This window comes from Oryctolagus cuniculus, chromosome 2 (assembly GCF_051225735.1).
Source record: "Oryctolagus cuniculus isolate XC-2025 breed Fujian yellow rabbit chromosome 2, ASM5122573v1, whole genome shotgun sequence".
Classification (NCBI taxonomy): domain Eukaryota; kingdom Metazoa; phylum Chordata; class Mammalia; order Lagomorpha; family Leporidae; genus Oryctolagus; species Oryctolagus cuniculus.
The window spans coordinates 35,137,780-35,165,197 of record NC_142868.1 but is presented as its reverse complement, the minus strand read 5'-3'; the positions used below and the strand labels follow the sequence as shown (position 1 = coordinate 35,165,197).

Below are 27,418 nucleotides of genomic sequence, written 5' to 3'. Positions count from 1 at the left end.
TGTGGTATTAAAATGCCAGTGTCCTGTGTGGGGGCAGTGTAAGGGCAGGCACCACAGACTGGTGGAGTTTCTCGGCAGGTTATTTCCCCAATCTTACCCAAATCACCCACATCTAATCTATCTTCTTATTAAAATGTCCCGGGGCCGGTGCTGTGGTATAGCGGGTAAAGCTGCCGCCTGCAGTGCCGGCATCCCATATGGGCGCCAGTTCAAGTCCCAGCTGCTCCGCTTCCAATCCAGCTCTCTGCTATGGCCTGGGAAAGCAGTGGAAGATGGCCCAAGTGCTTGGGTCCCTGCACCTGCATGGGGAACCCAGAGCTCCTGGCTCCTGGCTCCTGGCTTCAGATCGGCGCAGCTGCAGCCATTACAGCCAACTAGGGAGTGAACCAGTGGATGGAAGACCTGTGTGTGTGTGTGTGTGTGTGTGTGTGTCTCCTTCTCTGTGTAACTCTGACTTTCAAATAAATAAATCTTTTTTTTTTTTTTTTTTTTGACAGGCAGAGTGGACAGTGAGAGAGAGAGACAGAGAGAAAGGTCTTCCTTTGCCGTTGGTTCACCCTCCAATGGCCGCCCCGGCCAGCGCGCTGCGGCCGGCGCACCGCGCTGATCCGATGGCAGGAGCCAGGAGCCAGGTACTTATCCTGGTCTCCCATGGGGTGCAGGGCCCAAGCACCTGGGCCATCCTCCACTGCACTCCCTGGCCACAGCAGAGAGCTGGCCTGGAAGAGGGGCAACCAGGACAGAATCCGGCGCCCCAACCGGGACTAGAACCCGGTGTGCCGGCGCCGCTAGGCGGAGGATTAGCCTAGTGAGCCGCGGCGCCGGCTTCAAATAAATAAATCTTAAAAACTAAATAAATAAAGTGTCCCTGCAGTCTGTCAGGATAGCCATGCTGTTCGTGCTGACCGCTGTGTTCACTGCCAGGCCCACTGCCAAGGTGGCCAGCGCGCCCACTCTGATGAGGTCGGGGTCCTTGCCGAGGCGGCCAGCGCGCCCACTCTGATGAGGTCGGGGTCCTTGCCGAGGCGGCCAGCGCGCCCACTCTGATGAGGTCGGGGTCCTTGCCGAGGTTCTTGCTGCTGTCCCTGGGAGGTCCTCATCAAAGCTGATGACAACAGATACGTGTTCAGCACCAGTACTGTGGGCACCCGCTTGGGGGGGTCACCAGGACTTTTCCTTGCCTGCTTGGAGGCACGCAGCCACTGCAGCCATCCACCCCACCATCCTTTCACCACTCACAGAGCCACCTTCTTCTGACAGTTCTGCTGCCATCCGACTGGCTGTGTGGCAGGGATGGCAGGAGAGCACAGCTTGAGTAATGGCAGGGGCCCTGCAGAGGCTGCCCAGGACATGATACGGTCTGATGGTGTCCACGCCTCCTCCTTCAGCTTCGGTTTGGTAACACTTGGGTCTGGGGTCAGTTGTGAGCAAATTTCCACACAGCGTCTAGGAAGATGGCAGAGAAAAGCCAGGCCTGGCAGTTCCTGGGCAGCTGTAGCCTCCTGACGTGAGGGCTGTGATATTGGTGGCCCTGTGTACCTAGCATCACCTCAGCCCCATCCAGAACAAACATGCTGATCTTTGCAGGGTCAATGGACTTGAGCTTGGAGCACCAGTCTGAGACCCCCACGAGTACCAGTGCCGTTCTGCTCACTGGTCTGCCCCTTTGCAATTCACTGCCTTGAACAGCGAAAGCTGGCTTCAGCTCAGGTTGAACTTGTCCATCTGTTCAGTCACCTCTCTCATTTGAAGGGTGAGCTCATATGTCAGGAAGAGGCACAGACGCGGGGTGGATCTGTCTACAGGTTCTACGTGGTTGATAATGGCCAACACAAAGGCATCTGTTTACCAGTATAGATTAAGACTGGGCAGTTAGGCCGGCGCCGCGGCTCACTAGGCTAATCCTCCGCCTAGCGGTGCCGGCACACCGGGTTCTAGTCCTGGTTGGGGCGCTGGATTCTGTCCTGGTTGCCCCTCTTCCAGGCCAGCTCTCTGCTGTAGCCAGGGAGTGCAGTGGAGGATGGCCCAGGTGCTTGGGCCCTGCACCCCATGGGAGACCAGGAAAAGCACCTGGCTCCTGGCTCCTGCCATCGGATCAGCGCGGTGTGCCGGCCGCAGCGTGCTGGCCGCGGCGGCCATTGGAGGGTGAACCAACGGCAAAGGAAGACCTTTCTCTCTCTCTCTCTCTCTCTCTCTCTCTCTCACTGTCCACTCTGCCTGTCAAAAAAAAAAAAAAAAAAGACTGGGCAGTTAAGTCCTACAGGGGTTCAGCAAGTATCAAAGGCAAAGCATTCTCTTGTATCTTGGATGGATGGTTCAAATACATGGTTTAGACGCCCTGGACATGATGTAGTTTGGCCAAAGCTCCTCAAAAGATGTTTACTGAATGGAGCAGAGAGTTGGGTCCAGCTGCAGGACTTCCACTTCATTTATTCACAGGGTTGCTTTTGATCAACTTGTGGAGTAAACACTGTGCAGTCTGTCCTTTCTCTTCCCCGTCTGACTTCTCTGCACCAGCACTCCTAAAACAGCACTATTGGCTTCTATCAAAGACTATCCATCTATAGCAGGAGAAATTTTCTCAAGTTAATGTTTATATGTTGACACAAGAGCTGGAGTAAACTGTTTACCAAATTTTAGAATTTGTTAAAGATTTATTTATGTATTTGAAACGCAGAGTTACAGAGAGGTCTTCCATCTGCTGGTTCACTCCCCAAATAGCCGCAACAAAGCAAGGAGCTTCTGGGTCTCCCATGCGGGTGCAGGGGCCCAAACACTTGGGCCATCCTCCACTGCTTTCCCGGGTCATAGCGGAGAGCTGGATTGGAAGAGGAGCACCTGGGATTCAAACCAGCACCCACATGGAATGCAAGCACTACAGGCTGCAGCTTTACCCACTACACCACAGCGCCGGCCTCTAGAAATTTATTTTGAATAGCTACTTCGAGAGGAAGGAAAGGCACCTCCAGGCGAGATTGTGGACGCACTCTGTTGTTATAAGCAAGGCTTCTGAAAACTGTGAAATGTGGAAGGGTCTTTCCTCTGCTTTCCTGCTTCCTTCAGCTGGATCACTCCATGCAACCTCCTGTCTCAGACTCAATTTTGCTCTCAGCTGACCACCTCTTATCACGAACGAGGGTGAACCCCTCAAACACTCTTACAGAACTCCATATATTTCCTTCTTCTCTTTCACAATTATCCATAAACATTTCTGTAATTATTTATTAGTGGACTCCTCTAATAGACCATGGGCTCTGTGATGGAGTGGCCATCTCTCTATTGCTTACCACTAGTCCAGCACCCAAGTTACCGTTCAACACACATTTATCGAGCATTGGTTATATGCAAGACGTCATGCTAGGTACTTCGGACACAGGATGGACAACGATTCCTGCCCTAATAAAACTTGCATTCAAGAATGGGAATGGAAACAACCAATGACAAACAGCAAGTTATGTGACATGTTAAAAGATAGAAACTGCTATGGGAAAAAGACACTGTAGAGCAGGGGAGGAAGGGAAGTTGGTTGCAGGGTGAACTAGGAGAGTCAGGTGAAACCTCGTGGGGAAGATGGGGTGGAAGCAAAGACTTAAAAGAAGCAAGGGAATTAGATTAGCAGATACCTGGGCAAGAATGTGCCAGGCTGAGGGCGCAGCTAGAACAGATTTCGCAAGGCAGGAGGGAGCTGGTTTGTCCTAAGAACACAGAGGGGGCAGTGTGACTGCCGTGGAGTCAGAGAATGCTAGAAGAGCAGAGACGCTCAAGAAACATCTGCAAGTGCGTGAACGAAGAAACAATGCTTGTTACTCAATTCTGCCGAAGGAACTTTCACGTGGCTTGTGTATTTCCCAGCAGGCGAGCAAACAATGTCCCGTCCACAAGCTGTGATCTCACACGCATTAAGAGGGAGCTCCCCAAGGCTTTGCGCATTCCCGTTGCAAACAGTCAGCAGCACCTGGCTGCGTCGAGACTTGGCCACGTGTCCTCTTAACCGAGGGCCACCAGGCCCCTCTTAGCCTTGATTCAGGCAATGGAGTCTGGAGCTGAGGTGATAACGGGAGTCTGTGGCTCTGGTCTCAAGCCCCTGGTGCTGACAGCCCACTCCACCTTCAAGGCTGACGTGCTGGGAACCGAAGTGCAGGCAGAGGAACAAGAAGGCATTCAGAGAGGCCGAGAGGCACTAATCTCACTCAGCACATTGAGTAGATGGAGATGGACAGGAAAATAGGCTCTTTGTGAACCGCAAGCCACCCTCCGGAAAGGCGTCTATCAGAGATTTCCAAATACCACTGCAGGAGCAGCTCTCAGATGCCTGGCCAACTCTCGGGACCTCCTGGGAAGTGTTCTCCCAGATGCAGATCCTGGGATCCCGTGTCTGGACCGCGGGACCTGGGAATCAGTGCTTTTAACAGCACCCCAAGACGTTGTCACAAGCAGCCAAGGATGGAAACTACTTCTCTACTGTCCTGACAGCAAGTCTGCACTGGACCCACAACTCTCCCTCTTACTAATGCTGTGGGTTTCTACTGAGGGTGTTTTAGACGTCAATGATCGGGTTACATCACGATGGTCAAGGTGGGGAGTCCTGCCGGATTTTCTGCTGGAAAAAGCCCTCTTCAGATTATAAACACTGCGGTGGGACAACAGTGACAGAAGCTGTCCCCCTCCCCAGGGTTCTCCTCGCCTCCACCAGCAAGCTCTTCCAGTGGGAGCCCCAGTTTGAGAGCCCCTGGAGGTGTTTGCACACATTCATGTTAGTGAATTATATAGGGACGATAGGGAGCTTGAAAATCTTGGAGGCCTACAGATATTCTAGTGAGCAGTGGTGTGGATGAGGGGTGTGGGAGCCGATCACCAAGACGGGCCCAGTGACCCCCACCTGTGTCCATGACCTTGGATAGTTCCTTTCACCGCACTCTGTGGATCTGCACAGTCTACGGCACAGAGCTGGCATGTTGCTGTTTCAGTTAGCTTATTAAACACACACTGCGGCTTTCATCTTAGGCTCTCTTTCCCGCTTGGTTCCCTCACCCTGGGGGAAGCCAGTTGTCATGTCTTGGGGACATCCGGACAGCCTTCAAGAGAGGGGCGCGCAATGAAGAGCCAGCGACACAGAACGGGGCTGAGGCCAGCCAACAATGCAAATGAGCTAGGACATGGATTCTCCAGCCCCAGACAAGCTTTCGGATGACTGTAGCCCCAGTCAAGAGTTGAGGGCAACCTCACAAACGATCCTGAGCAGAACTCAGCTGATCTTCCCCCTTGACTCCTGGCCCACAGACATCCTGTGAGATCATGAGTGTGTGCAGTTTTAAGCTATGGAATCATTGTTACATAGCAATACATAGTACGAGAGTGAGTTCAACAGTTCATCAGAGAACACAATCCCAGTCCAGACTTTTCTCTCCAACTAAGCCATATAGCATTTTCATAAATTTTAACTAAAGTACAGAATATAGGGGTGTGTGGTGTGTGTGCATGTGTGTGTGTGTCTACAGGGGCTGATGCTCTGGTGTAGTGGGCTAAGCATCTGCCTGCAGCACTGGCATCCCATGTGGGCAACGGTTTCAGTCTTGGCTGCTCCGCTTCCGATCCAGCTCTCTGCTATGGCCTGGGAAAGCAGTAGAAGACGGCCCAAGTCTTTGAGCCCCTGCACCCATGTTGGAGACCTGGAGGAGGCTCCTGACTCCTGGCTTCAGATCGGCTCAGCTCCGGCTAATGTGGCCACTTGGGGAGTGAACCAGCAGATGGAAGACCTTTCTCTCTGCCTTTCCCTCTCTCTGTCTGTAACTCTACCTCTCAAATAAATAAATAATCTTTTAAAAAAAAGTGTACAAATCATAAAGGAACATATCCCTTTATGTAACTCCCAGATCAGGAGGCAAAATATTACCAGGACCCCAGAAACATTCTCTCGCCTCTCTGCTATTACTAACCATCTCCACCTTAAAGGCAACCAGTTTAGCATAGAATAGTTTTGCCAGCTTTTGAACTCTGTGTAACTGGAATCATGCAGTACTTGTATAAAGTCTTTTGTGTCTGGCTTCATGACCTCACCATGTTTGTGAGACTTGTCCATATTGCTTTGTGTATCAGAAGTATCTGCTGAATTGTCTGACTTTTAATAGGCATGGAGCCTAGATACCAGTTTTTGTCAGATATATGAAACACAAACTTCTCCCACATTTTTTCATTCTCATAATCGGATCTTTTGACACAGGAAGTTCTTAGTTCTCATACAGTTCTATTTATTGCTTATTTCCTTCATTGTTTGTGCATCTTGTTTGAGAAATAATTGCCTGTGCTAAGGTCATGAAGATGTTCTTGTTTTCTTTTAGAAGCTCTGTTTGCATAAAGTACATATGGAATTGATTTTTGAGTATTATATAGCATAGAAGTCGTAATTCACTTTTCCTATGTTGATATCCAGTTGATTCAGGGTACGTATGAAGGTCATTCTTTTTCTTGCACTCTATTGTACCTTTGTTATAAATCTAGTGACTGGGCAAACATTGAGACACAGCAGGTTAAGATGCCATCCAATGTGGGATAACACATCCCATATTGGTGAGCTGGTTCGAGTCCCAGCTGCTATACTTCCATCCAGCTTCCTGATAATGTGCCTGGGAAGAAGGTAAATGATGATCCAAGTATTTGGGCCCCTGCCACCCAGGTGGAAAAGCCAGGTGGAGTACGTGATTGGGTGATCATGTAGGTTTAGGGGCTCCTGGCTTCGGCCTGGCCCAGACCGCGCTGTTGTGGCCGCAGGGGGAGTGAACCAATGGATAGAAGATCTCAATTTCTGTGTCTCTCACTCTGCTTTTCAAAGAAATAAATATTTGAAAGTAAATACATAAAGCTCGTGATTTCATACGGTCCGTTTCTGGAACGTCTGTCGTTTTCCAGTCTCTGTGTCTGCCCTTGGATCACCACTGTGTTAGCTAGGATGGCATTATGCTAAGATCTCACAGCTAACTCTTCAAGACTACTTCTGGCTATCATGGTCCTTTGCATTTCCATATGAAATGGACAACAATTCCTACACATATACAAACCTTGCTGGGATTTGGGAGGGATTACATCAAATCTATAGATCACTGAGAAAATTGACATTTCTAAAATACCAAATCTATCAACCAATAAACATGATGTATTTCTCCATTTATTTATGTCTTGATTAATGTCTCTAATATTCCATAGTTTCAGTAATAAAATATTAGTAATATTTATGCTAGAAAAGGGGGTGCTAATGTTTTGCCATTTAAAAATGCTTTACCTTGAAATAATTTTAGATTTATAGAAGAGTGACATAGTCGGAACTCCTACAAGCCCATCACTCAGCTTTGCCTAAAGGGAGTATTTTTATGAGCATAGCACATTTATTAAAACTAAGAGGCTAACATTGGTAATTACTACGCCAGGCTATAGACTTTATTCCGATTTCCCCAGTTCCTTAACGTCCTTGCTCTATTCCTGCTCTAATTCCGGTGATCACGTAGGTTTAGGGGCTGGCATGGGTAAGAAAGCAGCCCTATCCATGCTCAGTATCTTGTCTCCCCTCCGTCCGGCCACGCTCACCCCCGGCGTCTCTGTTCTTCTTCTGCAGGGCTTTTGGTATTCATGGAGGCAGTCTAGGGGAGGGTCAGCAGGTAGGGAGGCCCAGCTGGTGATACTCCCCAGTGGGGAGAGGCGTCTGCACGGAACACCCCTCCTCCTCCTCCTGAAAGCTGGGGCCCCTTCCCTGTGGGTCCCTGATCAAATACCCTCCTTCAGAGAGGCCTTTCTTGAGCACATCACTGACAATACGCCCTGTGACTGGCGTTTGGCACAGTGCTTAAGATGCTGCTCGGGATGCCCAAGTCCATATCAAGTCCCGGGTTCGAGTCCCAGCTCTGCTGCTGAGTCCAGCTTCCTGCTAATGCGCACTTTGCGTGTCCTTGCCACGCATGCGCGAGAGCTGGTTCCTGACCCCCAGCCTCAGCCTGGCCCAGCCCCAGCTGCTGCAGGCATTTGAAGAGTAAAGCAGCAGGTGGAAGATGATCTTTGTCTCTCTTCCTTTCAGATAAGTTAAGTGAATATGTTTTTATTATTTTTAAACGATAAATAAAACAGCACCCACTGCTCTCTGATGCCCTGACCCTGCTTGTCCTTTCTCAGAACTGTCAGCCCCCGGCGTGATACACATGATGTGTTGCTGGTTTACTGTCTGTCTCTCCACTGGATCTAAGCTATCTCTGAGGATCAGGGAAGTTCTCTTATTCACGGTTACTCTCAGCATTTAGAACCCCACTGGGAACCCTGCAAGGTGCTCAGTAGTTTTTGTTCTCAATTACCAAATGAATGTGCAGCTTTCCAGAGAAACATCCAAGACCCTCAGCATCAGTGTGAGTGCGGGAGGAAGGCGGGTTGGTGATGCAAAAGTTCCCATCTTCCCCAGCACGGCTGCAAAAAGCCTGCCATTTGCCTGGAGGGTGATGGAAAGTGCACGGCATATTGTCTTTGTCCCTTAGTTGCTGATCTAATGGAACACCCAAGACCATGTGACTTATAAAGACTAGATGTGTATGGATTTCATTCTAGGGTTCTGGAGGCCCGTTAGTATGGCACAAGCAACTATGGCACAAGTGTCAATTTGTTACGTCAACAACAGGAGTCACTGTGCACTTACTCCTCATGTAGGATCTCTGTCCTTAATGTGTTGTTCAATGTGAATTAATGCTATAACTAGTACTCAAATAGTATTTTACACTTTATGTTTCTGTGTGGTTGCAAACTGTTGAAATCTTTAATATATACTAAATTGATTTCTGTATATAAAGATAATTGAAAATGAGTCTTGATGCAAATGGAATGGGAGAGGGAGCGGGAGATGGGAGGGGTGCGAGTGGGAGGGAAGTTATTGGGGGGGAAGCCATTGTAATCCATATGCTGTACTTTGGAAATTTATATTCATTAAATAAAAGTTTAAAAAAAGAAAAAAAATTCTCACCTGCAAGGTGGACGTAGGACTATCTGTCTTGCAAGTTTCCTCTGAAAGCTGAGGATGTTACTATATTTGACTTAATAGTCAACTGTATAGGCATTTAAAAAATTACTGGTGAAGGGGTGTGTGTGTGTGTGTGTGTGTGTGTATCCGTGGGCATGGCTGTATTGTGGTAAGGACTAGGAGCACTTTGAGGCTGAATTATGGGAACAAAGTCAGTAACATGGAAATGAGGAGTTTTAAATTTGCAAGGCGCTTTGATCTTTTTTTATGGGGATGCTGCAAATTTGTAGTGAGGTCCCTTGAAAGAGAGATAAAAGGGGAGGAAAGGAAAGCAAAATGGCCAAAGACTCCACTGAAATGAGGTTGCAAGTAGAGCGTAGTTATAGAAGCACTTAGGAATGCAGTGGCAAAGCGACAAAATGAAGTGGACCCTGGCGGGGCGTCTCAGGATGACTTGGGGCAGGATTGGCGAAGTTCACACGTCTTACTCTCCTACCAACCAATCGATATTCCTTCTTTTCAGCCAACACAATCCCGACTTTATTTACAGAGTTTGTAATTAAGAAGCTGCAGGCCTGCTCAAAGTCCTTTTCCTGCCCACTGCATTTGTTTGACAAACAGAAAGCAGATGTCTGAGTATAGTCAATTAAGTGCTTCATTTAAAAAAAGAACTGCACGCGTTTTAGTTGGGTGTCTTGGTGTAAGTGGCAAGACTCAACTCCAACCAGCTTAAGCAAAAAGTGACTAAAAAGGCATTTCTTAGGTGGTGCAGCTGCTGAGTTGGGGAATCAGGTGCAGCTACTTGTGGGGCACATAGGATGACATCAGGATTCTGCTTATCTATTGCTTACCTCTGTTCCCACTGTGTTGACTTCTTTCTTTGCAGAGTCTCCCCTCACCACCAGCCAATGATGGCTTGAGCCATACTACAAGGAAGAGAACTTCAGCAGAGTCCTGGGCTGAGTGCAATTGTCTCTGATTGACTTGAGGTCTGCATCTGTCTATCACTAAGCATTGACTCCAGGTAACACCCTCTTCTGATTAGTTTGTACCTCATTGACATGCTGTCTTCTGAATCAGAAATGTGGGCCCACCCGTGGAATGTGGGCTAAGAGTGGGAGGGAGGATGGACCTATGGGGGAGGAATCAGGCTGTGCCACAGGGTGAATAAGTGCCAAAGAATAAAAATAACAGATGTCTGCTGTGTCAGGTCATCAAACTCACAGTCCATGTCCTTTGTCATAGGACAACACTTGCTTTATAAGATTGAGGTTCATTATCTTTTAGGGTTAAACCTAGCTTGCTGGCTTCTCGTCTGTAAAGGCCCTATCCTTTGCAGATAAGTCTATTCAACCACTGAAAGAATCATCCAAGAATCATCGAAGCATTTTTAAAGAAATCTACTCCATGGTGTATAAAGACATTTAGCTGAGAAGGGAAATGAATTTACAGAGGAGAAGAAAAAGAAGAGGGAGACAGACGTGAGCTCAAAACGATGGAGAAAAAGCTGAGACAGCATAGAGGAGCAAAGCCCATTGGGAATACGAGCCCCCATTGAATATTTTCCCCTCCCTGCTTCTTGGGTTGGGTTCCCTAGAAGCAGAGTCAGCAGTGCTCTCAGGAGAGGGAAGCATCCTAGGGCAGGACAAGCAGCAACGCTCCGGTCTGGTCCCAACGGGAAGCTCTGTAGCACAGACTGTACCGTGAGTCAATCCCACCTGGAGGCAATGGGCCAGGCTTCTGTACCCTGTGCCAATCAGTCAGCTCCTGTTTGGTCAAGGGAAATGGAACAGCTGTGAGCTATTATCCACCAACACTCCCAGCAGCTGGGGGATGGAGGATTGGCAGACAAAGGCGATAGGAGAGAGAGAGAGTAACCACCAGCACCCACGGCACCTGCAACCTGCTCTTCAAGAGCACTTTGCCTGGAGCTCTTAATACAATGAGTCTTAATACAATGTCCTATTGCATCATTGATCCTTCTGCTTTCTAAATATCTGCTCCCCCTAATAAGCCATGCCCCTGACGTTCGCCTCTCTACATGGCTTTGATATCATACAGTCTCCAAGGATAGGCCTCAAGAAGATGTGTAGCTTCAACCTTTGCCTTCTTGGAATGCTCTCACCACTGTGTGAGGAGGCATGGCCTAGACCCTGAGTGGTGAGCAGCCGTGGAGAGAGAAAGGTCTTGGGACCACACAGATCAAGAGGCGCAGCCCTCCCAGGGTCCCAGCTACCCCACCCGCTGAATGCTGCCACGTGAGTGAGCTCAGGGGAGACCACAGAAGGGACTCTCAACTAACTGACAAGACTGTGGCAATACTTGATCATCACTATTTTATGTACCTCAGCTTAGGGTCATTTGTTACACCACGATTGACAACTGAAACACTCACCTGTTTTTGTTCCTTCAAATCCATCCTCCACACTGCTTCGCAAAGCCTGGATCTCACCACATCTTTGCTGTGCTTAAGAAAATCCTAATGAACTGCTTCTCCTTACAGAATCAGGTCTCAACTCCTAAGTCTGCCATGTGGCACATGAAATCCTTCACAAGCTATCCCTAGCCTGCTTTTTCCAATCTAGTCTATGACCATGACAACCATTCTGTAGTGATAATGAACCTGACCCTATCCCACACACAATACAGTCACATGACATCCCCTAGTCCACCTGTCATATGACTGACCCAACTCCAAGGGCACATTCTGCTCCCAGCCTTCCTCAGCTCCTTCAGGACATCCAATCATTCTTGTCTCTATGCCCTAACGCCTTCTTGCCGCCATTATATCCATTAATCATGTTGGCTTGTGCCTGTCCCTTCTGCACACCACAAGTTCCATCAGCACAGGAACCAAGTTGTATTCATTTGTGAACCGAGTTCAATGTCCAACTTGAACTTCAGCTTCACTAGTGGTTGGCTGATGTAGAATGCCACCAACAAGGGGCTGCTTGGGAACAGGCACGAGGTTCCCTTCATCCTATTAGACTTTCACATGATAGGAGCTCACCCAGGATGAGGTTAATGGGATTCTGTGATAGGAAATTGAAAAGTTAAGAAATGAGGAAGCAAAACTATAGAAAAGAATAGATGAAGAAATTCTATAAGAAGAGAACTGGGAGACGGAGTAGTCAATTGGCAGCATCAACTAGAACTTAGGGAGAAAACGTTCTCACAGTTCTCTGAACACTGATTTCGGTTCTCAATGTCTCCCTCTCTCTCTTAATGGCGCCAGTAGTGAGTTTGGAGAGAGGAAGCAGAGGGCTCCCTCTGATGTGGTTTGAGGAGCCATGGGGCTGACTTTTCTCAGACACCTCCCCCCAGAGGCCCTGGCACAGACTCCGCACTCATAGATTGGGACGGAGTGAGGCAGTGCCAGGATGGAGTCCAGGCCCGCGGCCCGACCCTTCCCAGTGATTTGTACATGGCTTCTTATCTGCCGTGATAAACTGGAGCCCTGCAGACAGGCCAGGAGCACACCCCGCCTTCTTTGTCGGCCCTGGGGCAAGAACAGGACCAATCTTCCCCAGGGTGTCTGTGTTTAGTTGCGTCATTCGGAAAACTCAAGCTGACTTCCATTTTCCATCATTTAACTTGGCGGGAGAGGAGGTGGTGGTGGGGGGGCTTGGGTTGGCATCGTTGTTCCCAAAGTGTGCCATTCATGAGATGGAACACTGAGTAAGCAGGTACGCTCATGTGAGTCCCTAGAGAAATTCCCAAGTTCAGCTACATCAGAACCACTGGGAGGGCTAGTTAGCAACAGATGGCTTTTGGGGGCAGCTGACACTGTCTACAGCACAGCGGAGGATCCATGGTTCACACACTCCATTGTATATTTCAAAATAGCTACTCGAGAGGATTTTGAATGAGCCTGCCACAGAGAAAAGATAAATGTTTGAGATGATGTATATGCCAGTTAGACTGTTCTGATCACTAAACGTTGAATGTATGTCTTGAAATATCATGCAGTGTCCATAAATACATATAATTAATGTGCCTCAATAAAATTCTTAAATGTAAGTACACTTGATCTTAGCCAAAAGGCCGAGAAGCGATTAAATGTAAATAGATAATGACCACACCCACATAGATTGCTGAGCTCCATACCCAGAGTTTCCGGTTCATGTGCACTTCTAGCAAATTCCCAGGTGATGCTGTAGCTTCCAGCATGAAGACCACACTTTGAGCACCACTGCCCTAGCCATGAACTTCGCTGGGGAAGGAACTGGGCCTTTTATCTCCGCGTGCTCAGTGTCCAGGTGTTCAGTGCATGCTTTTTTATTTGAAAGACACTAAAGTTAATCATCATTACTAAAAAGGTTATTCAAAAAGCATTTTGTGGTGGGTCATTAGTAGCATTTTTTTTGAATTAGAGTTCTCTTAAAAAGCTCATGGAAAATTCATATTATGAAAAAAATGATGCATGGATTTCAAAAATTTTTGCACCCAAAGAAGTTAACTTTTTTTTCAAAAGAAAAGGCAGAGGCAGAGAAGAAATCTATCTTCCACCTGCTGGTTCACTCCCCAGATGGCCACAGAGACTGGAGCTGAGTCGATTCGAAGCCAGGAGCCAGGAGCCAGGAGCCAGGAGCCAGGAGTTTCTTCTGGGTCTCCCATGTGGGTGAAGGGGCCAAGTACCTGGGCAATCTTCTACTGCTTTCCCAGGCACACTAGCAGGGAGCCAAATTGGAAGTAAAGCAACCAGGACTTGCTGGCATTGCAGGTGGTGGCTTAACCTGCTATGCCACAGCACTGGCCCTAGTAAGCTTAACTTTTAATTCCATTTTTCCATAAACTTTTTGAAGTACCCTCACATCAAGGATTAAAACCCAATCTTTTATTTATTTATTTTTAATTTTTTTTTTGACAAGCAGAGTGGACAGTGAGAGAGAGAGAGACAGAGAGAAAGGTCTTCCTTTGCCGTTGGTTCACCCTCCAATGGCTGCTGCGGCCCGGCACATCGCGCTGATCCGAAGGCAGGAGCCAGGTGCTTCTCATGAACTCAGAGGTGGTGCCCTAATAACAACAACAAAACCCTGGACTGCTCACTTCTGTCTTCATGCCTCATCAGTGCGTCAGTTCTTAAGTCCTTCCCAGGAATGGTAACCAAGTTTCCTGCTGCTTTCGTGCCCCTTCCACGGGGCCTTAGTCGTGGGTATGATCCTAAAGGTCCCCCTCAGGGAAAAGGAGTGAGCGAGTTTAGTTAGAGTAACCTGACAGTGATGATTTTAGGAAGCAAGGTTTCAATGCATTCAAGGAAAAAGCACAGAGCACAAATTACACGGCAGGCAGTGAGCTGGTGCACCCCTGGCTCTGATGCAGAAATCGAGAGAGAAGAGACAGGGAAGACGGGTTCTAAATGTCTATCACCGTGGGGTGAGAGTGGAAATGCATGAAGAGGAACATAGAATCCCCAGCCCACAAACTTCCTGTTCAGTGCCAGGTGGTAGGTTTTTTAGTCTTTGTGCTTTTTTTTTCTTTTTTTTTAAAGCACAGGCAACAGTACCAAGCCAAAATTATACCTCTACCTTTTGTATTTTTTGGCAGGGCCTAAGAATTAAATTAGCATAAGACACATCAGTAGGAGGAAAACACAGGAATTTATTTGACACAAGTTTTGTGACATGGAAGGGGGCTGTCACAAAAAGGAAACAAGGACCCAAGATGCAATTAGAGTTGGATGTTTGCACAGTGAATTGGACAAAGAATGGTAGATCATGAAATTGTGATCAGGCAGAAGGAATTGGGCAAAGCTGCACAGTCGGGGTGAAGGAGTGGTTAGGAAAGTATGCGTTATTTTAACGGATTTCCCTCAGCCTTAACTTCCCATCTTCGGGATAAGTGATACATTGCTGCTGGTGTAGCAAAGAGATCTTTCACGTGAGAATTCCACCTCCAACTTTGAAGTAACAGAAGGAAGGTCAGGATGGTCTCCTTATACTCCTTGTTTTTCAAGTGCCTTTAACTCAAAATAGTCAGTATGCCAGAGTGGCATATTCTTAACTCCTTCCCGAGAAAAGAAAACATAAAATTCTGTACATCGAAGTACACAATCAGGGGCCAGCACTGTGGGGTAGTTGGCTCAGCTTCCACCTGCAAATCTGGCATCTCATTTGGGCTCTAGTTTATGTCCCAGATGCTCCTCTTCTGATCTGACTCCTTGCTAATGGCCTGGGAAAGTAGTGGAGGATGGCCCAAGTGCTTAGGCCCCTGCACCCACGTGGGAGACTTGGGAGAAGCTCCTGGCTCCTGGCTTCAGATCAGCCCAGCTCCAGCCATTGTGGCCATTTGGGGAGTGAACCAGAAGATAGAAGACCTTTCTGTCTCTCCCTGTCTCTGTGTGTACCTCTGCCTCTCAAATAAATAAATAAAGTCTTTAAAAAAAAGTGCATAATCAACAGAGTGAAAAGACGACCTATGAGGCCGGCGCCGTGGCTCAATAGGCTAATCCTCCACCTTGCGGCGCCGGCACACCGGGTTCGAGTCCCGGTTGGGGCGCCGGATTCTGTCCCGGTTGCCCCTCTTCCAGGCCAGCTCTCTGCTATGGCCAGGGAGTGCAGTGGAGGATGGCCCAGGTGCTTGGGCCCTGCACCCCATGGGAGACCAGGAAAAAGCACCTGGCTCCTGGCTCCTGCCAGGATCAGCGCGGTGCGCCGGCTGCAGCGGCGGCCATTGGAGGGTGAACCAACGGCAAAAAGGAAGACCTTTCTCTCTCTGTCTCTCTCTCTCACTGTCCACTCTGCCTGTCAAAAAAAAAAAAAAAAAAAAAAAAAAAAAAAGAAAAGACGACCTATGAAATAGGAGAAAACATTTGTGAATCATGTGCCTGGTATTAGGTTAATATCCAAAATATATGAAGAACTACAAATCAACAGCAGCAATAATGAAACACAACTTTAAAAATAGACAAAGGACTTAAACAGTTCTACAAAGAAGGTATATGAATGGCCAATAATCATATATAAGATGCTCAAAATCACATAATCATTAGAGAAATGCAAATCAAAACCAAAATGAAATACCACCTCACATCCATTAAGATGGTCACTATCAAAAAAACTAGAAACATAATCAGGAAATACCAAGTATTGGTAAAGATGTGAAGAAATTGATCTATTGTGTAATGCTGGTGGAAATGTAAAATGAAAAAAAGTGTGTTTTGCCTCTCAGGTTTAATTATCAGGCCCAGCCAAAAAACCTTAAAAGTTCCAAGGCAGAATTTTGTCCCTGTACTACGTCAGTGCCTCTTTGCAAGAAATCGTTGCCAAGTTCAGTGAAGATTTTCTCCAACATTGTCTTCTAAGAGGTTTGTGGTTTTAGTTCTTACATTTAGGGTTTGTGACGTTAGGTAAGGTTAGGTTCAGTTCTTTTGCATGTCCACTTTTGCCAACAACCTTTTAACTATAGTTGGTAATAGTTGGTAATATGGTAATAGTCTTGCCTCATTTTGATCTGCCCAATCTATCTTCATCACTAGCCAGTGATCTTTGTAAATGTTAAAAGGTACATAGTTTCAAACAGTTCTGCAAAGCATTAAAAATAGAATAACCAAGTGACACAGAAATTCTACTTCTGAGCACATAAAGAGTCTCAGAGATATTTTTACAACCATACTCATTGCATCATAGTCACAGTAATCAAAAGTGTCTACTGACAGATGTATGGATAATCAAAAATGTGGTATATACTTGTAATGGAATATTAATCCACCTCTAAAAGAAAGGCCATTCTGAGACATGCCATAACTTGCATGAATAAGCCTGTCACAAAAACACAAATACTGTATGAGTTCATCTGATTGAAGTACCTGGAATATTCAAATCCGTATAGAGAGAAAGTAGAATGGTGGCTGCCAGGGGTTGGGGCGTGGAGAGATTGGGGTTATTGTTTCAGTTTTGCCAGCTGGTGCAGCGGTCACACAACGGCATGAGTATATTTAACGCCACCCAACTGTACGCTGAAAGTGACTATGATGGTAAATTTCATTATTTACATTTAAATTATTAAAATTTACATTTTACCACCTTTAAAAATAAACAAGAGAAGACAAGTTTATTTCAAAAGTCCAGGCAAGAAATGCCAAGAGTCTGAAGTGAGACAGTGGCAGGAGATGATAGGAGGTGACAATTCCACTTGCATTTGGGAGGGAAATGACTAGGAGTGGATATGCAGATAGGGAAGGACTCTTGGCGCCAGTCTCGGGAGGTGAGTTGGGGCGTTTCCCAAGACGGGCAATGCAGAAAGAGGAGAGCCCCCTCTTTGAAAATTCCCAGAAGACTTTTACATCTGTGACTTCATTTCAACATGAAGTTGACACAACACATAACCACATTTGGCAGACGATGAAACTCAGGCCCAGAGAGATCTCCATCTTCAGAATTATACTTGGGAATTGTTTTCTCTAGAGTTTTCTGATTTCTCAGGAGCTGTAATGTGTGACCCTTGAAGAATGCTGATCAGGATTTTTAGTTTCTACTGATTCCGATAATAGAACATATGAAGTTGAATATAAGACAGAAGTATGAGAGAATCCCTTACAGGTAGAACCTTTAGAAAAGACATTTGGAAACAAAAACTTATTGAGTCCTACAATCTCTGAAGTATTATTCTAGGCATTATGGTAAAAGTTCTAGCAAAAGTCCCTAACCCCAAGAAGATTTTCAGTGAGGGAGAACAGGCAACTTCCAAGGTAAAATCAAAGATAATATCAAAGAGCAACAGTGGCATGGGAGAACTGAAAGAGGGCCAGTGGTGCTTTGAGTGATGGCGACCTGGTGAGGTGACTGCTGAGTTGCCTTCTGAATAATGAGGCAGTGCTACCATCAAGCCCTTAGGGAAGAGCTCATCGGGTAGAGCATCTTCAGGTGCAAAGGCCCTGGGGCAGGGAAGGTCTCAATGGGTTTAGGCATAAGGGGGAGAAAAGACCAATGGAGCTGCAATCTTTTGGACTTTGTGTTTGAAAATTTGATTAGCCATTCTGTAGTAGAATTCATTCTCAAAATACGTTACACGGGCAGTTGGCAGCTCTAATCTTAAAAAAAATGCACCACAAAGATTCTCTGCTTTAATCTTCACGATGGCCCTATTGAGTGGGTATTTTTCCTCTTGTTTGGATGGTGATCTTGAGAGAGGGTAAGCTACTTGCCCAAGGAAATTCATATGGTTCGGGAAAGAAACAAGGTTCAAATCCACAGCCTCCGAACCAGATGTTCATTCACGTGAACCCCCACAGCCTTCAGAACAGTGGAGTCTTGATGAACCGGGTCTTCGCCTTCCCTGTTTGAGGACCCACTGGGCCCCTTAAGGAATTCACTGCCCCTCACGGCAGTGCAGCCAGGGACCAGGGATAAGACTCGGAGCTGACCGCTGGCAGCTGGGCTGGTTTCCCTGGAAACGCAAGCCGAGTCCAAGCAGGCCAGGAAAGAAGCGAGTCTCCCAGATACCGTGAGGGCAGAGTCTTTTCTGCTCCTTGCCTTTCATCTGCTAGAGAACGGGGAGAAGAGCGGCCTGTGCTGCACCTGTGAGTGTGCCGGGAGCTTAGTGAGCATTCAGGACATGATCTTGAATTTTGTTCCAGAGGAGTAAGGGCGAGAGCCATGTTGCCATGAGAAACATCCTTTATTCTGTAAGGGGCTGTGTCAGGATAACTGTGCTGTGATGGGACAGCCCCGCTTCTTAGGCACCTGCAAGGAATCCTTTGTAATTCTCGCTGGTGGGGAGTCTGTCTGCAATGTCTTCACCTAACTCTGTCCACAGGACTGGATGTACCCCCCCAGACCCCAGTAGCAGCCCAGAGCTGGCCCTGAGAATAATAAGAGCCTCAGCACCCTCAGTACCTGATGCTCAGCAAATACTTCTTCATAGTAGAATATTTATGAACATGTGACTGAAGCCAAAGCACTGCTTACATCAGTAAAATGCAGGAGGGGACCAAGAGCCTGCATCTCCTTTTCCCAGGGAGGCGGTTGAGCCTTCTGTGTGGCTGGAAAGAGAAAAGCAGCTTGGGGCGATGAGAAAGAATTCCCGGGAGACTCTTTCCTGATGAAGAGGCCGTCAAAGGACAGAACCAAGTTAGACCGCCAGTGTTTTCCTCTCGTGCTTCCTGGCATCTGGGATCTGTCTTCTTGGCTGTTTATTAAAAGTCTCTGGATTGCTCGAGTTTGCAAAATGGCAGGAAACGGGTACATTTTTAACCCAAGAACCAGAGAGCACAGTCTGGTGTTGGTCCAACGGGATCCATCTAAGAGGGTGGCTGGAGTAGGGGCTGGGCCGTGTTCCCTCTTGGTCCCGTGTGGTGGTGTCAGGGAAGGGACTTTCATTCAAAGTCATCTCTTAAAGAAAAGGAGAGGGGGGTGCCTCTTCTGTTAGGAGCCCATCTGGGCTCCCCCTCTGCCTAAGAGACAGGCACAGTTCCCGAGCAGGGTCTCCTGAGCGCTCCTCACAGCCCGGGCCTGTCTTCCCGAGCCCTGTCCTCCCTGCCCTGGGCCAGCTCCATCCTCCATGGCCGCGTCTCTTTCTCCCCTGTGCCTGTAGATGAGAGTGTCACTCTGCCCGCCCACAGCTCACTCGCCCTGACAGCCTCTTCCTCCTCCTCCTCAGATCTTGCCTCAGCCCCATGCTGAGTTCCCCCTCCACCTTGGCTGTCCACTCCCAGGTCTAGGAGGCAGACACCTCACCTCTCCTCGGCCCGAGCAGCCAGCCCTTGCCAGAGACCACAGTAACGTGGGTCGTGGCATCCCTGGGCTTTGGCTGGCCTCTTCTCCCATCCACCAGGGGAAGGAGTATGCTCTGTTCTCTCTGGACACAGAGATCAGCCAATATCAGGATCCCATACACAATTCCGTGGAGGGAAGAAGGGAAGACCCAAAAGGCAGGATCTCTCTCTCTCTCTTTTTTTTTTTTTTTTTTTTTTTTTTTTTTTTTTTTTGACAGATAGAGTTAGACAGTGAGAGAGAGACAAAGGTCTTCCTTCTGTAGGTTTACTCCCCTAATGGCCGCTATGGCCGGAGCTGTGCCGATCCAAAGCCAGGAGCCAGGTGCTTCCCCCTGGTCTCCCTTGCGGGTGCAGGGGCCCAAGCACTTGGGCCATCCTCCAGTGCCCTCCTGGGCCACATCAGAGAGTGGGACTGGAAGAAGAGCAACCAGGACTAGAACTGGCGTCCTTATGGGATGCTAGCGCCTCAGGCGGAGGATTAACCAAATGAGCCATGGTGCTGGCCCCCAGGGCAGGATCTTTTTTAAAGTTAAGCCCCGTGATGTGAATGGAAGGGGAGAGGGAATGGGAAAGGGGAGGGTAGTGGGTGGGAGGGACGGTATGGGGGGGGAAGCCATTGTAATCCATAAATCGTACTTTGGAAATTTATATTCATTAAATAAAAGTTTAAAAAAAAAAAAAAGTTAAGCCCCAGCCGGCGCCGCAGCTCACTAGGCTAATCCTCCGCCTGCGGCGCCAGCACATCGGGTTCTAGTCCTGGTCGGGGCGCCGGATTCTGTCCCGGTTGCCCCTCTTCCAGGCCAGCTCTCTGCTGTGGCCAGGGAGTGCAGTGGAGGATGGCCCAAGTGCTTGGGCCCTGCACCCCATGGGAGACCAGGAGAAGCACCTGGCTCCTGCCTTCTGATTCAGCTCAGTGCGCCGGCCGCGGCGGCCATTGGAGGGTGAACCAACGGCAAAAGGAATACCTTTCTCTCTGTCTCTCTCACTGTCCACTCTGCCTGTCAAAAAAAAAAAAAAAAAAAAAAAAAGTTAAGCCCCAACTACACTCTCACTAGATGGTGTGGTTAAGTATGTGTGTGTGTGTGTATGTATGTATGTGAGAGAGAGAGAGGAAGGGAGAGAGGGAGAGGGGGAGAGGGAAGACTTTGGAAGAAGGATGGGAAGGAGAAGTGGATGTGAGAGGGAAGATAGGATGTGATTTACTGGGAAGTCACTGCCCACTTTCATGCCATCCTAGCCTGGACGTTCGAAACTTCCTAGCCGTTCCCTCCACTTTTCTCTCACTTTCCTACAGTCTGTTTTCCTCTCAGCAGCCACATTTTATTTATTTATTGTAATTATTTATTTGAGAGATAGAGCTCCTCTCTGCTGACTCACTACCCAAATGCCTGCAAAAGCTACATCTAGGATTGGACCAGGCCAACACCAGGACTCAGGCACTCAGTCTAGGTCTCACACATGGGTGGCAAGGACGCAAGTACTTAGGTTGTCACACGGCATCCCAGGGTGCATTAGCAGGAGGCTGGACTCTGGAGCCAAAGCCAGGGATGGAGATCAGGCATTCCAGCATGGGATATGGGCGTCGTAACCAGTGTTGTCACTGCTAGGCCACATGTCCACCCAACGGCCACATTTCAAAACAAAGATCATTCCATGTTGCCCTCTGGCCTGACCCTGCAACTGTTCCCATCCACCATCACACAAAATAAAGCCAAAGTCCTTACAATACCTGCAAGGTCCTGTGTGACCTGCCCCCACTTCTCTACCCTCAGCCATTGTGGGTTGAGTCTCCCTTACCTGAAAAGCTTGGTTCTTCAGGTTTTGGAATAATCACATATCACAATGAGATACCTTGGGGATCAGGCCAAAGTCTCAACCAGAAACCCATTTATATTTTATATGCACCTTATACACATAGCTTGAAGGTAACTTAACACAATATTTTTAGTGCACCTGTATTTTGACTGTGACCCATCCCATTGGGCCAAGTATGGGATTTTCCACTGTGGTTTCATGTAGGCACTCAAAAAGTTTTGAATTTTGGAGCATTTAGGGTTTGGGATCTTCGGATTATGGATGCTTGACCTGTGCAACTCTGCTTCATTAGCTCCCACTCTACTGGCCTCTTTGTACCAGCTCCTCCCCAGAGGCATCAATCCTGCCCAGACGTCAGTTTCTCAACATGTCTTCCTTGGCCATCCTGTTCACCACTATCACGTGCCCCTCCACTCCTTCCTTACTTTGCTCTGCTTTTTCTCCACCCACCCCTCCCCCCACTTTTACCCACAGCTTCCTTCACCTTCCAGCATACCAGGTTCTCTACCCAGATGTGTCTATGGTTCACTACCTGTCTCCAGTCCCAGCCTTGAAAACTTGAGCTTATGGAGCTCTTTGCTCACCCATTCCTCAACTGCTAGTCCATTAGATTAGTTCCTCCTCTCACTACTGTAATACTGTCAAGAACAGTATTTCAGAACACAGACCTTCACACAGATGTCTGCTTGTTTCTAAGAAGTGGAGTGACTTGTAAGATGAGACATATTTATAACACTTTGATACCTATTACAAAACTGACTCCTTGCCATACTTTTTGAGTAGTATGTCCTTGTTGGAACATTGCCCTGTGTTGAAGGTAGTTTATAAACTGAAATGTATTATTTGGCTTAGCAATTCAACTCCTAGGAATCCACAAAGAGAAATAAAAACTGACCCCCCCCCCATCTATGATTTTCAATGCAGCATCACTCATAATGGCTCTCAACTGCAAAGGCCCAGGGATCCCTCAGCTGACAAGATGTGGTCTTTCCATTCAATGGAAACAACAAAAAGGAGAGGTTGAGTGATACATGGTACAGCACAAGTAAACACGTGTGAAGGGAGAGAAGCATGATGACAATTGTATGATTCTGTTCATACCAAACGTCAGAAAAGGCAAATTTACAGAAATAGAAAGTAGATGAGTGGGTTTCCGAGGGGTGGGAGTAGGTACTCACTGTAAACAGATGCAGCAGAACCTTGTGGGGTTGATTGAAAAGTCCTAAAACTGGATTTGTAGTATGACTTAACTCTATCCACTCCAATCACTTTTGAAGGGGTGAATTTTCTGACATGTAAATTATACCTTAATAGAACTAAAGAGGAAGTCAGGGAGCTATTCAATCAGAATGATTAGTAAGACAATTAATATAAAACACATGCTATAATTTAAAAATTTGAGATCTATAAAATGTAGTAAACAGCAAAAGAAGGAAAAAAGGAAGGAAGAAGAGAAGAAGGGAGGGGATGGGAAGACAGAAGACGATTCTGCACACTGAAGGGCCCTCTGTGATGGCTCAGGACTATCAGAAGAAAATCCAATGGTGAATTTGAGAAGTCAGTCAGTTTTCACAAATAGTGAACGTATGGTCTCTGGGCACTGTAACTTTACACGGCATAGTGACCCCCAGAAGCAAATACAGGCACAGGAAGTCAAGAAACCAAGCCTGGTTTCCGAGGCAACTGTTCTTCTTCATTTCAAAAACAATTTTTGAGCTTTAAAGGCTAAAATAATAATTGTTATCATAAAGTTCTCAATGTGGCCTTTGTGGTTTCAAAAGGAATAGAGCAGAGAACCTTCCAGAGTGAGAGAGGTCTGTGGATAGCATTTCTGAGCAGGGCACTGGGTAGGGAAATAAAAAGTCCCAGAGAACAATAGGCAGCAGGTGGTACCTGACTGCCTGGAATTCTTTACTGTGCGCAGAGCACCAAGAGTCTCTGTCCCACGCAGGCTGAGCACGCTCTTACTCACATTGCATTCAGACAGAGTGGATCTATGTGATCTTCTACAGGAACGAGTAAAATGTGTGGGTGGGATTGCAGTAAGTAACTCGGGTTTTACATCATCTTCCCTGTTTATGTTTCACCAGCCCAGTGCTGCATGTGAGAGGTGAACAGAGGGTAGGATGGGTTCCTGAGTTAGACACAGGCTGTGGCCTAGAACAGAGACCCTGGATGACCCAAGGCATCCCCAGGAGGGATCTACAATCGGGATGATGGTCATTCCTGGAAGGACAATAAGGTCATATTCTGGGAGACCACGAGGGCAACGAACTGAGAAGCACCCACATGACTTCTCCCTAGTGCAGCCATGAGATCGGTAGAGGTGCCTTGTGCAGGATGACCGGCAGATGCCCGGGGTTTCCATGAATGTGTTGCATTGCCTTATTACATACGTCACGTGTGCATTTTCTGTTGCTGCACAGCCCATGGCCACAGACACAGAGGCCTAAATCCACACCGTTTGTGAAAGCGTAATTCTGTAAGTCAGAAGTCCATATACAATGTTTTCCTTGCTGACGGTCAGCTGCAGGCCATTCCCATGCTAAGGGTGCCTGCATTTCTTTACCAGGAAGAGCCCAGTCGTTTTTAAGGATTAGGCCAGGCAGACAAAAGATAATCTAGTTTAAGGTCATTATTTGGTACCTTAATTACACAGGCAAACTCCCTTCAAAGCCGCATCTACATTAGCCTTGGATTGAACACCTTAGTGAAAGTGTTTGTACACAATGGCTAGGACTCGTGGGGACCATCCAGGCATTCTGTCCAGCACAGATCACTTGGGGAAGATGATGTAGTCTAGCCAAGTGGCCCTCAGAAGTGCTGGTACCAACCCCTAAAGGATGTTCTGGAAATCTGAGGGCAAATACTTTGCTGTCATCACAAGGGGTAGGTCCCACTGGCACGCTTCAAGAAGTGACTCTCACAGTGAGGAGTCCGTGCTGCTTCTCCTGCAGCTTGGTATAGTGTGTATGTATTGCATTATGATGTTGCACCCCACAGTATATACATTTTTTGTGCATCCATCAAAATGAATAGAAAAGCAAAGGGAATTCATGCATAAGACACAAGATTTAGTGGCCTTCAACCTCTAAGGATCCTTCTAGTTATTAATGTCAGCATTGAGCTCTGATCCAATGCTCTTAATGAAATGTTCAAATCAGTTGATATACTACTTGGAAAAAATTAACTTTTTTTTTTAAGGATTTATTTATTTGAAAGGCAAAGTGACAGAGGGAGAGAGGGAGACACACAGAGAAAACGAGATCTTCCATCTGGTCATTTACTCCCCAAATGGTCACGAAGGCTGGGGCTGAAGCCAGGAGCCAGGAACTCCACTGAAGTCTCTCCCATGGGCGGCAGGGGCTCAAGCACCTGGGCCATCTTCTGCTGCTTTCCCAGGCACATTAGAGGAGCTGGATTGGAAGCTGAACAAACAGGGGCCAGACCAGTGCTCCAATACAGGATGCTGGTGTCCTAAGCAGTGGCTTAACCAACTGTGCCACAATGCCAGCCCACAATTAACTGACTAAAGTGTTGAGAAAACTGTTTTCCTCTAGCGATTCATATTAGACAATCAGTTCCATTATTTCCTAAAGTGAAGATAGATTTGAAAGCAATGTAGAAGCAATTAAATAAAAATCAGTTATATTAATATCTAACTCAACATCAACAGAGAGAGGAAACATTCATTTATAGTGAACTTGTGATTTGCAATTATGACTGCTTATTTCTTTCTATGATGAATTAACAGACCTTAGCCAAAATTATAAACGGACCAACAACTCCCAAGTTACCGAGCTGGCTTTGGCCAGTCTCTAGCTGGAGTGGTTCATCTGGTTAAAATCCTGGGCCCCAGTGAAGGTCCACTTGCAATAGTCCTGCAGGGTAACAGTCACCAGCGTTTCCTTCTGGCTGAGCCGCCTTAGCTACAAAATTGCCATAAGTGTTCCTATCCTGCCACCTGCTGGAAATAATGAGTGTAGCTTTGAATAAATTATTCCTATTATTCACTGAGCTTGGATGTGAAACAGGGGATCTAGGTGGCAGTCAATATGGATTTAAGTATCCAGATACTGGCATTTAAAGCTTGCTTATTTTGATATGTCAATGTCAACCAAAGTAAATAAAACTATGAATCAGAAAGTCATCCTTTACATTTTAAATGACAACATTCCCTTCTTCAAATCAGTACTCACAGTGGGAATGAATGCACTTACCCCCTCCATGTCTTAATGTGAGACAGAAGGCACCACCTCACTGTCAAGATCAGGACACCGAGGGACGTACTGGGAGCTATGGGATATGATAATAACTTTCAGGAAAGGTTATTTTGGAAAGGGGGCATTCTCCCAGAATGAGGTCTGGTTTGGAACTGAATAGAAAGGACCTTGGAATGTAGGCTGGAGAAAAAGGAGAGAGGGATACAAAGGAGCCAGGCGGTGATGAAAATGGAGAAACCGGCACTGCTCCAGGGACAGCCCCAAGGCCTTCGCGAGTGTTCTCATGGGCTTCTACAACAACCCTGGGAGACAGATGCTGTCTTCGCTCTGCCGATGAGGAAACAGGCGCAGGGGGTAAAGTTGGCCAAGACACTCTCCCGGTAAGGAACGAAGCTGATGTCCTAGGAGAGTGCTCAGCTGAGCCATGCTGCCTAGCAGTGTGGTCCAGGAGGACTATCAGGAGACAAAGGCAGAGCAGCGCCTTGGGTCATGTGAATTGGTTTAAGTCAAACCAATCAGTCAAGGCTGCTAAAGGAGCAACAGGGGCCAGTGCTGTGGCTCAGTGGGTTGACACCCTGGTCTGAAGTGCTGTCATCCCATATGGGTACCGGTTCTAGTCCCACCTGCTCCATTTCCAATCCAGCTCTCTGCAGTGGCCTGGGATAGCAGTAGAAGATGGCCCAAGTGCTTGGGCCCCTGCACCCGCGTGGGAGACCCGGAAGAGGCTCCTGGTTCCTGGCTTCGGATCAGTGCAGTTCTGACCATTTGCGGCCAATTGGGGAGTGAAACATTGGATGGAAGACACCCCCCCCCCCCCGCCTCTCCTCTCTCTGTATAACTCTGACTTTCAAATAAATAAATAAATCTTTTAAAAAAAAGATGTTTATATTAAAAAAAAAAAAAGAGAGAGACACGACAATTAAATGTAATGCCCTGGATGGAATCCTGGGACAGATAAAGAGAAATTGGTGAATCCTAAAGAAGTATGAATAAAATATTTGGTTTATAATCACATATCAATAGTTCATTAATTCTGTCAAATATACCATACTAATGTAAGGTATTAATTTTTTAAAAACATTTATTTATTTATTTGAAAGTCAGAGTTAGAGAGATAAGGAGAGGCAGAGAGAGAGAGAGGTCTTCCATCCATTGGTTTACTCCCAATTGACCGCAACCACTGGAGCTGTGCCAGTCCAAAGCCAGGAGCTTCTTCTGGGTCTCTCATGTGGGTGCAGGGACCTAAGGACTTGTGTCATCTTCTACTGCTTTCCCAGGCCACAGCAGAGAGCTGGATCAGAAGAGGAGCAGCTGCCACTAGAATCGGCACCCATACAAGATGCCAGTGTTTCAGACCAGGGCTTTAACACCAGCCCTGGTATTAATTTTTTAAAGCCTGCCTTTTAGAGAATGATTCACACTATGGAAAATGTTTGAGTCCTAAGTCTGGAGACATGGGAAAATATAACCAACTTTGATTCAGTTCAACGATATTGATTGTAAATGTGACCAGGGAAAGGAAACCATCAAGTGTCTTAAGTTTCCCAAATTCAGATATATTGTACTCTGAAGTCTTCAGCTGGGACTGCTTTACTGTTCTCTTCTGTTCATAAAGAGTCAGACCCACACACACCCCTCAATTCTATTTACAGTTCTGTTAAATTAAGATCACTTCTCAAG

The 27,418-nt window shown here is 47.1% G+C and overlaps 2 pseudogenes; both read right to left on the bottom strand.

Annotated features, from left to right (window-relative positions):
* Positions 1-1,161: 1,161 nt before the first annotated feature.
* Positions 1,162-2,326, bottom strand: LOC149127731 (ATP-dependent RNA helicase DDX19A pseudogene; annotated as a pseudogene).
* Positions 2,327-12,920: 10,594 nt separating this feature from the next.
* LOC127490375 (U2 spliceosomal RNA) lies at positions 12,921-13,042 on the bottom strand (annotated as a pseudogene).
* Positions 13,043-27,418: the final 14,376 nt, after the last annotated feature.